At 39.0% G+C, this 12,094-nt stretch overlaps 1 long non-coding RNA gene across 1 annotated transcript; it reads right to left on the bottom strand.

Annotated features, from left to right (window-relative positions):
* Positions 1–4,509: 4,509 nt before the first annotated feature.
* On the bottom strand, positions 4,510–11,890 carry LOC116562906. The gene is made up of 3 exons (XR_004274129.1): positions 10,326–11,890; positions 6,344–6,408; positions 4,510–5,053 (listed from the first exon to the last, which is right to left on the bottom strand). It is a non-coding gene; the product is annotated as an uncharacterized LOC116562906 (long non-coding RNA).
* Between the last annotated feature and the right edge of the window lie 204 nt (positions 11,891–12,094).

The raw sequence follows: 12,094 nt of genomic DNA, 5'->3' as shown, positions 1-12,094 counted from the left end.
AGATGGCTATCTGCAACCTGAAAGAGCAGACTCACCGCCATTCAACCATGCTGGCATTCTGATCTCAGACTTCCAGACTTAAGGACTGTGAGAAATAACTGTTATTTAAACCATCCCACTCTATAGTAATTTGTTATAGCAAGCAGAATTGACTAAAACAATACCCTCAGGATGTTTTCCATGGAACTTCCCTGACACATGAGTTGAAGGTGGGTCTCTGCACTCACTCAAAGTGTGAGATCCCTGGGCCAGGAGCACAGGGTTCACCTACAAGACTGTAAGACCTGCAAAATCTCAGGCCCGCCCCAGACCTCCTGAAAATGAATTTCCATTTTAGTCATAACCTCATGCACAGGAGAATTTAGAAAAGGATAGCTAAGGGAGAATTTGGATTTCTGGGTCTTTTGTGTTTTAGGGCTTTCTTGCCAGGTGCCTGGAGAAATCATTGCACCTTACATGAAATTCTAAGTTGGAGGTGTTTTGGGATCACATAAATTATATCAATTCAGGATGCAAACTCATGTGCAGGCTGGTTATAAATTCTCAAACAAGATGTTTGTCGCCTTTCACCCAGAACCAAGGTTCAAGAGGGGCAAATTTCCTAGCAATTCTCTCAGGGAGCAGGGGGACAGCATAGATTTACTAACAGATCCCCTTGTAGCTAGGGGGCAGTACCTTATAGCATCTATTTTGGGAGCAAAGATAAACCTAATACGCTGCTCCATGGTGTGGTGACAGCAGAAGGCTATACCTCCTATTTCTTGCAAGCCCAGAGCGCCATAAAAGCAGAGGTTCCACATCACACAGGTTCAACAAATGCCTTCTGGACAAACTTCCTCCTCCTATATCCTGCCTGATTCCTACCTGTACTAAGTTTTTAGCTTTTGAATATTCTTTCTTCTTATCAGTTAAGTAATAAATTTGAACATGTTCTGCTTTTCAATACTTATGAATATTTTTGTTGTAGCAGAAAGTTCATTTAGAGTAGCCTTGTATACTCCAAGAAATAGAAACTCAAGCCTTAAGACTTTCACTTTCATCATGAAGGAGAATGCACACCTAGGGCACAGATGGTGAAATGCTTAATTTGATGACCAAAAGAAGAAAACCAATCCAGAAAGCCTTTTGACTCTTCCCTATTGTTTAATGCAAGTTGCTATTATATCTCTATCTGGGGCCAAGCACAGTGCTTCACATATATTACCTTATTTAAATCTCCCATTGCCCCCATAGTCAACCTCATTATTGCCATCCTCCTTTCACTCATGAGGAAATGGAAGCCCAAGAGGGACAGAATTTTCTCAAGGTCACCCATGCACAAAGGACTAGGGTTTGGACCCATGGTCACCTGAATCCAGTGCTTGCTGTCCAGTGTTATGCTGCTATTCTGAAACCACTCTACCCTCCCTCCTGATGGCAGCAGCAGGCTTTCCAGGGCAGCTGCTGCTATCATAACAGCTGCTGCAGGGAGGACACAGGGAGGAAGCAGAGCTAGGTCTCTAGGGTGGTGCCACACTCCACAGAGCTGATGGGAGTCCCCCTGGACACTGCCACCCTGAGAGCCACTGTGATGGGGCATGGAGGGGTGGGCAGAGAGGGGCCCAGTAAGGACCTGGAACCCCCACCCCAGGCTGAGAAAAGGCATGGCCAGGGCTGCCTGCACACTCCATGGAGTTAGCAGGAGCCCCTCCCTCCCAAACACGGGTTTCCTGTCTGCACTCTGCACCCTAGGGCCCTGGGAAGGTCCTCTCAGCCCCACAGTCTTGGGTGTGTCTACTGTCTGGCCTCTCCCTACTCCTGGAGCCCACGCCCACCTAAGAGTGGAGTTGGGGCCAAGCCCAATCAGGTGTACACACACTCGAGGCAGCTCTGTCACACCAGCCCCCTGCCGCCTGGGCCCCCTCCAGATTTTGGGGACCAACAAGCATGGCGGAGAAGCCAAGGTGGAGCTGAGGGCAGCTCCTCACTGGCCTGCAGGTGCCCCTTGGCGTGAGCAGCCTGGGTGCCATTGACAGTGGCAGGAAGCAGACAGGCTCCTGGGTGGAAGGTTGGGGGTCCCCAGTGAGGCCCTATCTGCAGGCCAGCAAGGGCCTGAAGGTTGGGGGCCCAGGTGTCAGTCCCAGGGACTGGAGTGGGAACTTACGGTGCCTTTTACCGGCCCACCTATGGCTGCCCATAGACCAACAGGCATGCACTTCCTCCCCTCTGAGGCCCATTAAAGCCCTGGACTCAGCCAGACCTGAACAGACATGGGACGACCAGCTGTAGGGAGGAACTACCCAATCTGCTGAGAGCAGGAACAGACAACAGGAGGACCAGCTGCAGAGAGGAACTACCCTCCCTACCGAGAGATGAACACTCATTGGGAAGACCTGCTTAGCAGAGAGGAGCTAACCTCTCTGCCAGGAGTTGAACACTCATCAGAACACCCTGGCTATGGAGAGGAGCTGCCTGCTGAGGGTTTCCTCTGAGCTGTTCTATTGCTCAATAAAGCTCCACTTCGTCTTGCTCACCTTTCAGTTTTCTGCATATCTCATTCTTCCTGGTCACAGGACAAGAACTTGGGACCCATTGAATGGTGAAACTAAAAAATCTGTAACATAAACAGGGTTGAAACATGCTCCTTGCTCACCATGTGGGAGGTGAAAAGAAGGAGAGAAGAGCTGTGTGGTCCTTCAGAGCCCAGACCTGGATGCTCCCCAACCCAGCACTGTGATTCCCTCTTTGGGGCCCTGCAGTACTTGACATCTTCAAGCTCTGGCACCACTGCATTCTGTGGTGCCAGCCAGGGAAGCTGCTTGTAGTATGCCTGGTCCAGCCACAGCCTTGCAGAGAGCCAGCACCCATGCTAGCACCTGGAGCTGCCCACCCCGCAGCAGCAGCCAACATGTCTGACTGTGCAGTGGCCAGACCCCATACTTGCTCACATCTCTCTCACTACTCCACACCTGACTTACAGTTTTCCTTGGAAATGTGGGATACAGGCAAGCAGTGAGAGTTGAGCACAGCCTGTCAGGCCTGGTGGGTGGAATGAGCCCAGCAGGTCTGAGCAAAACTCAGGCAAAGGGATCGCCAACCACAGGCTTCCAGCCAAAAAAGTAACACCCCAAAGATCCTACATTCCACAGAGTCCTCAAACTGGTATCCTATCTCTGATAATCTCTAAGACATCGTGTTTGTGACTCTCAGCCTAACACAGCCCTTTCATCTTTCACAACCTCAACAACTTACAGTGACTCCCTTAATATTATACTTCAGGATGATCCGAAACCTACCACACCAACTGTGAAAGCCCAATCTTCAAGTCTAACCTTTCCTTGAAGCCCCATCCAACTTTTCCAGTTCACAAGGATTTCTACTTTTTCCTACTGCACGTATAAACCCAAACTTTATAAGCATTTATCCTTCAAAAGTTGTACATGTTAGCTTGATTTATGAGTAAATTGAAGTCTACCCTAAGGCAACAACAGTAGGTTGGTGTTTTTTTTTTTAAATTGTTTTTCCTTCTTTTTCTAGGAACTAAGCAGTACATGTGACACTTAGTAGGTGTTAAGTAAATGCTTACTGATTGACTGCAGAGCGAATCATATTTTTATTCTGTTACTCTTTTTACTTTTTCACAAATAGTGATAAGAAGCAAAGAAAGTAGAATAACAGAATCCTATGATTGTAACTAAAGTAAGTAAGGAGAAAAACAATGCCCGGATTATGAGTTATTTTTGTCCCTAGATGTTTATTACAAGAACGGCCTTGGTAGATGCAGTATAGGCAACAGGTAATTTTTAGAGATGATTAATTCCAGGATCAAACCTTAATGTCCTTTTGAGGATGATTCACTTCAATTTACTGCATCATTACTTTTAGGAGGCAGCAAATGATACCAAATCCTATACACTCTTGCACATTTACTCCAACTTCCCTCCCAAGTTGAAACCATTTAAAAATAATTTGAGATAAAGTTCAGTCAGTTAGCTAGTTACAGCATTCTCTTAGGGTAGCATTAGCATTAATTAATGCTAGTGGGTTGCTTTGAAAATCACAAATGCTATGGAAGTGCTGACTATTAATTTAGTAAAAGCACAGGCCATGAAAGTTGAAATTTAGAGGCAGTTGCACACTGATGAAATGTTTTAATATTTAAATGAACCAGCCTGAACAAAGTCTCTGACAGCCCATGCTTATAAATCAGGAGAGAAAGAGGTCTAAAATGGAGAGATTTAAAATGAGATCTAGAAGAGAGTACTGAAGTAGAAGTGAATGGGAATAACTGTCGACTGTAAGGAGGGAGTAGCAAACCTTAGGGATCATCAAAATCACAATTTGGGGGTTATACATTCATCACTTGGGAGGGCTCCCTTGTGCTGGTAATTGGCAGTGATTTAGGATATAAGAAATGGGAAAGAATAGGAAGAAAAGGGAGAGAAAAAAGAAAAAAAATAAGTGGAAGAAGAAGAGAAGGAAGATGGAGAAAAAGCTGAGGAGGGAAAAGGAGAAAACTTCTTAAATGAGACTAAAAATAATAAGATGCTGAGGAAACGGACATTTCTCCAGTGCAAGTCAGCCCAAGGAGTAGTTATATCCCAGTAAGGACTCCAAATTGAAACTACTATCTGACTCCAATTTCACCAACGGTCCTCTTCAAATTTCCCCTCCATTCCTGATTTACCTGTGGATCTGAGTGAGCAGATCTTGTGTCCCCTCCGTTTGCAATCATCACATGGCTTCTTGAGATTAGGGCTGGCATCCTCGGCCCCTCTGCATCCTCATCCTCTGCTTCCACCAAGAAACTTGGGAAGAACTGGCTCTGCTGCCTTCCACACATCTCTGTGTGATCTTTAATTAATTCTTTAGGATTGTCCTTGGTGCTCAACTTCTCCAGTGAGGTTAGCAACATTGGGTCTTTGTCCCCATATCTGTGATGCTCTGATGGCTGAGATCTATATGCTCTTCCCAGTGAAGATTTCTAGGAAAGTGGATTTCCATGGCTTTGAAGATAGTTGAACAATTTAACTTGTTTACCGGAAGAAACTTTCTCCATGATTTTGTTGTGGTCCTATGAAAAGGTAAGAACATGAATTAAATTAACTTATATAACAACATGTGATGTTATAGAAAAAGGTTCTTCTAGAATAGATAAGGGATTATCTCCCCTACCTCTATCCTTCCATTTGTCTTTTATCTTTCCTTATGTTAATTTTTAATTTTAGGCATATCATGTATTTGTATTGAGATATTTAGAAAATAGAAAATGCATACAAATTTAAATATAGATGTGTGTGTGTGTGTGTGTGTGTATATATATATGTATATAAACTTTAGCTCATCTACCCAGATATATCCATGCCTTGCATTTAGTCATACTGTCTGTCTTATGGTGATGTATGTTTAAATTATATATAATATTGTATAAATATTTTTCTATTTTATAATTATTTAAATAACATGCATTATATATAAAAATTGTTTATATTAATAAACTTATTAATATAAATTATATTTTTATTAATAAATATATGAATATAAATTATTAAAACATAATTTTTTCTATATTATGCATTTATTTATATTCTGTTAAAATATAAAAATATCAGATATATACTTGTATTTATATTTTCATAATTTATATTTATATAAATAAAATATTTGTATTTATAAAATATAAGTATAAAATACAAGTATTTATATTTTAATATTAATATTATATTTTCCATTCATGTCTTCATAATGAATGTTTAATATTCTGTCATGTGGGTATAACACAATTTTTGCTTAAACTTGCAATTATGCAATTATATTTTTAGTGTTCTCACAGTATTTATCTTTATAAGTGATTTTGTAAAAAAATATCTTCAGGTGAAAAATTTTGTACAGATTTATACTAAGTGAGGCAAAGCTCATTTTCAAAAATGTCATTTAAATCTTACGTTTTCTAGTTGTCTTATTTTTTCTTTTATTCTTTTTACTGTGGTTCTTTCTGTAAGTTGTCAAATATACAACTGGACAAAAAGTTATCCTAATCCAGTAATCAGGTCATCTTTGTGAGTTTAGGGAAAGAAAAACTTTTCATCTATCCTCAGGTTCCATGGCTGGAATCTGTAAATTAAACTGAAAAAAGAGGAGAAAAAGTTTACATGCAAAGGAGCTTCACATAGAAAATGTAAGAACCTAAAGGAGTGGTTAGACTTGGGGACTTATGTGGTGTTTTAACAAATGGCAATACATTGTGGAAAGTGACTAGACAAAGAAAAGAGATTGTGGGCTTCCAGAGGCAGTAAATTATGGAAAGGTAAACATATGGGGCAAACTAGTGATTAACAAGGGTTATTTAGTAATGTTTGCTTACGTGGACTCATTTCAATGCCATCTCAGGAGGGAGTCATCTCTGAAGTCATTCTTCTTTTCCTGGTTCTGGAGAGGGGGACACCAATAAAAATGGAAATGTATGTCTTGCATATAGTTAGATGGAGGAATCCAGGCAGCTCTTTCTAAATCTGCTCTTTCTCAACTGTCGTTGGCTCAAAATAATCCTTATGCCAATGTAGCATATTTTGAAATGGCATGGTCTGATCCCTGCCATGAGTATGATAATCACATTTCAACAGAATTTGGATTCTGGTCAGAGATTTTAAAGCTTATTTAAAGAGCAAAACAAAATGAATTAAACTCTTTCTAAGACATTTGTTAAATGCCCAAAATATGTCAGATGCTGAGCACACCGAGATGGTGCTAGAGAAATCAAGATGAATGAAACATAGTCCCTGTCTGTGAAAGCCTTCTGATCTTTTATTTGGCCTGTGTGGCATGTTGATTGCAAAAAGGGACATACTTTTTCCCCTCATGTAGTCACAGCATTTATGGCACTGAAGCACTTTATTTCTCCACTCTTGAGTCTTGGATGGCATGTGACTTGCTTTTGTCAATGAAATGGAACAGAAATGGTAGTATGCTGGTTCCAGCTTGAGCTTCAGAGACTGGGTGCGTTTGGCAACACCTGGGAACCTTGCTATTGACATATAAACAAACTTAAGCTAGCCTGCTGCAAGATCAGAGATCACACAGAGCAGAGATGAAGTGGCCTACATAGGCAAACTTGAACATCTGGCCCCTCGCCAAGCTCACAGTGGACCTAAACACATGCCATCTAAGGCCAGAAGAACTGCCCAAATAAGTCTAGAGTTGTGCACTAAATAAAGGTCATTTAGGAAGGCTGGTAACACAGAATATACTAATTAATACAGCCTGTAAACCAGTCGCAGCAACGTGCTTGGTGTCATAATAAAGGAAAAGACAAGAAGCTGTAAGCTGTTGGCTTGTCCTGCTTCAGCTGCTTTTGATCTTGTTGACAACAGTTTAAGATAATGAGGGTTGAGATATCTTGAAGACAGAACTTTCTATAAAGGAGTAAAAACATTCTGCCAAAGGAGAGTCTGGTGTATTTTTTAAAACAATTTTAACTCCTCACATGTGCTTTTCCTGGGCTGCGGTGCAGGGTTACTCAAGCAATAGTGGAAACTGTTGTTGAACTGAGCTACAAATTCTCGTTTTGGGATCTGGTCATGGGTGATTATTGATGGTGCCAAGGAAGTAACTGCATAGGCATTCTGGCCCTGAGAGGCAATATTACTGAGCCATCAGGAATTCCTGATATGCCCAACTTAACAAGGTTATCCAAACAGCTCTTTTGTGCTCCAAGCAGTAGCATTGAATTTGCAGCTTTGATTCAGTTAAGCCAGCATCCTCATGCTCTCTGGGATTCATCTCTTTGATAAGCCTATAAAGAATTCTTTCTTTCCCAAACCTCTCTGTGTTCCCACAAAACTTAGCAACCAACTGGACGTTTCTTCCAGACTCCCGTTTTCTACTATATCAATGCCACTCAAATTTTAATGTCCATAGGAGTCACCCACAGATCTTGCTAAAATGCAGATTCAGATTCAGTAGGTCTGGGGTAGGGACAAAGAATTTGCATTTCTAATAAGTTCCCAGATGCTGCTGCTACTGCTGCTCCCAGGATAACACATTGACTGTTAAGGTAGCACATAACAGATGAAAGTATTGCTACTAACCAAAAGCTAGTTAATAGGTAACCTAGAGTGCCTGATCGCAATTAAAACTTCCCGCTCTCATTCATTCATAGTCAAGTGAACAGGCATTCACGGAGAAAACAAAGAATTAGACTAATTTTGACAGTTCTGTACTATGCATAAAGTGTATTCCCAAGTAGAGCATCTTTTTAAGTACTCACTTGCCAGAAGCCACTTATAACAGCGTGTGGTGGCAGGTCATGACATAAATGCCAGAACGTCCCCTCCCATTTTCCTCTTCCCTGTTTTATCCCTGACTGTTCTATTTTTGATTATCCCTATTCCATTATTTCTGTCTTGTATAGCTCATCTAAATTAAAACATTCTTGGCTAATTTTCCCAACTCCTATTTAATTCTGTAGGCTCTTGGAGCTCCCACACCTATAGTACCACATTTTATAGTTGCCTTATTAGAATATGGCTGATTTTGATTTCCGACACCTGCTTTATCTCAAAGATGTCTTCATTTTAAAGTGCAGGCCTTAACTCTCTATCTGGCCATGCCTCCAGTAGTATGGGTACTTAATGCTCTAAGTGGATTGCGGGACCAGCAGCATTAGCATCACCTGGGAGCTTATCAGAACTGTAGACTCTCCCACCCCACCCCAATCTACTACATCAGAGTCAGCATTTTAGCAAGATTTTCGGATAATTTTTATTAAAGTCAAAGACGCTCTAGTGTAGAAATTTCAAAACACCTAACTATACCTGCAATGTGCATTTCAGGGCAACTATCACAGTATGAAAGAAGAAAGACTGGGTTTCAAATCTCCTCCTTCTAGTCACTAGGTGTGCAATCCTTATGCCCAAGGATAGGTAATAGAGATAACAGCTACTCATAGAGTTGTAAGTGACAATAAAGTAAGCTAAGAGATACAAAAACATCTTGACCAGCTCCTGGCACATTAGTGAGATGGGATAACTTGTTTTGTTTAATGAAAGATAGAGATGAAAAAGTTTGAAGGACACTCTTGAGATTTATACACTTAAGAATAAAATGTTGGAATAGAGCTGATCATTGATAAGCCGTATTTTATAAGTACAGAGTAATATAGCTATAATTCTTAAGAATGTGCTTATTAGCTTGGCGTGAAATGACTTTTTTCCCTCAAATGTAAAGCATATATTTTAGGTATTAATGCTATAAACACTTGAATAGTGCTAGAGATGTGAAATCAGAAACACATTTACTTTGCCATTGTTCAAAAAGTCATGTGGCTGCTTCGTGCTCACAAGTCTAGCATGACATGCTTTTCCAATACAGAATGTAGATGTTTAAAGAGCCAAATTACGGTTAACTATGGTGATATTTTGATGGAAATTACTTCTAAGCATCCAAAATCAATGGAGAGTTTAAACAAACTCACTTGGAGTTTAAAGTTTCCTTGGAGTCCTATTTATGTGGCCAAGATATGTAGGTCTCCATTCCAAATGAGGTTGTACTTGAGCAATACTAATCACTTATAGAACTAAGTTTTGAATATCTTAAAATCAACAGTAAATGAAAAACTCAGCATGATCACTCATTTTAATGCATAAAAAAATCAATACAAAGATTTATATAAAGCTTTCTATAACCTTAAACCAAGGCAAAAAAGTTAAGGGCCTGAGATGCAAATATATTTTTATATCTTGAAATCAGCAATAAAGGGAAAAAAAATCCCTTCAAATTATCATTCACTTCAACATATCTCTTTCAAATATCAGATTGAATATAGAGAAAAGATACCATGTTGCTTTTAAATGCCACAATTATAGTCCATTAAACTACTTCATTGATTATCCCTGTATTTCCTTTTTATGCTAACAGAATTAAAGAGATAAATCTGTCTTTTTTTCCCCTTCTTTTTCATAAACAGATCTGTTTTAATTTCAAATTACTCTAAAGAAAATATGACACTCTGGGAAATTTTAGGATGTCTATCAAAAGTATCCAAGTTGCTCTTTGTAGAGGCAAACTTTTGAAACACCTGCCATATCAGCTGTTAGGCTAAATCACCTAAAATTGCCAATATTTGAACAATTTTTGACCACAAATATGGCAATTTTATGTGTTTCAATATAATAGTTTCCTGTTTGTACACTCTAAAAAGACATTCCATGTTGACATTTTCTATTTACTGTGATTTCAGGTAGAAAAACAGATTTTTAAATGACCAAAAATTTGTTATTTTCTGATCCAATTTTTGGCATTCCTTGGATCACATAAATTAGAAGTCCTTAATTTGCATATAAAATTACGTGGTAAGTAGAATATTCTTACACCGTTCTGACTAATGCTTAGTAGTTACATCAGCAGACCTGAGGTAGAACATGCCTTTATAATTAGTAGGGAGACAAAATAAGGAAATACGATGTTATTTTAAAATGTTTCATTTGGAAAAAATTAAACAATAGAATGACTTTAAAAATCAACTTCTCTTCAGGTAAATGCTTTGAGAAAAGACTCTTACATGTGAAATAATTACATTTGAAAAGCTTGAATACCTTCTCATGCCCTTAACTCTATAACTCCAGTTTAAATGGTTGAATGATGAACAAAGTTATCAGAATTTTGCTCAATAAATAGTTGGAATGTGTCATAGAATAAAACAGATTCAGTCCATGATTCAATCCTTTTGTATGTGTTGTCCAGCACTGTGAAAAGTGTTGCTTTTAATGATTATACAGAGAAATGGGAAAATACTGAACTGTCCTCAAAGCCATTAAGGAGATTTAGTCATGTTCAGCAGAGCATTAGACGTTTATGTATTTCATTGCTTCTCAATTTCCTGAAAACTTGTAAATTGCTGATGCTTACGAGATGATGGTACACAGAATTAACTTAGATGTGGGCTAACCAAAATCTATATATACTACTGTTCTGAATAATGAACAAGACATTCTTCTGAAAAGAGGCCTGTAACACCCCATCTCTTTCAGGCGATAAATTAATTTCTTGGCCTTCAGTGTATGTGTCTATGATTCAAAGTCTTACAAGTTAGAAAGCACCCTTAGAAGGTGCAGAGACTCACCTGCCAGACTTGGCAGTAGCCTATTAAGCTCCTCACTCTAATTAATAAAACAACATCTTTCAGCCTGCTCTGCAGTGGGACAGAAAGTTTTCTTATATTTAATGAAATATTAGTTTTCTTATATTTCTGCTTCTGGAGAAAAAGCCTTCCTACTGAGTTTTCAGAGACAGAGGCTCAATTTTCAGGTGAGCACAACAGACAAGCAAGTCCCAATCATTTAGAGGAAACTGATCCCAAGCCCACTACTTTATGTAAACATACCACTATTGGTTCTAAGTGGAACATTTTTTTACGTTTCAAGGAAAGTTAAGAAGAAATAGTAACTGGTGTTATCAAAGGTTCATCTGTCAAAAAAGCCAATGCATTTAAACTGAATACAAAAGCAAGCAATGCACCTGTTAGCACATATTATTATTTCTTTATGGAGCAGTAAATCCTCCCTCTCAAGCAATAAAGTATTCTTTGAAGAATATCTAAACATGTCAGAAGGGTAGGCAGATCTGGCCTGAACAAAAGTCTACACAAATTTATGAACATTTCAGCCCTTTAAGGGGAAGAGAGAAGATATATTATAAAGCAACAACCAATGGGAGAAAGAGCAAACGTGAATTTTGCTCAAAACATCCAGGAAATAAATACTTTGACACATTACCTGGTCCAGTTGTATTCAACATAAGTTCCACAGACCTGCACTGCTGCAAGAACTGTTTCTTACAAGTCTTCATAGAGATTAGTACATAAAATTACAAACTCATATAACAATGCAACTCTATTTTATGTCTGTTGAATCTCACAATAATATATTTGGTCTTGAATTTTATCTTATTTAGTTTTTAGTACCTCATTTATATTGTATTTTATAAAAATATTGGTCCACAATGGATTGGAAATTTTTTTTAAAAAATAAATGAACAGTAAGCAAACGAAATGGTACTTGTTTTGATTCGTTTTTTTACAGAAGTTCCAGACAATTTCTGGCTTCCAAGTATAAGTTCT

This window comes from Sapajus apella, unplaced genomic scaffold (assembly GCF_009761245.1).
Source record: "Sapajus apella isolate SASKATOON/1434 unplaced genomic scaffold, GSC_monkey_1.0 scaffold33, whole genome shotgun sequence".
Taxonomy (NCBI): Eukaryota; Metazoa; Chordata; class Mammalia; order Primates; family Cebidae; genus Sapajus; species Sapajus apella.
The sequence above is the reverse complement of the archived record's forward strand: the minus strand, read 5'-3'. Positions and strand labels throughout refer to the sequence as shown.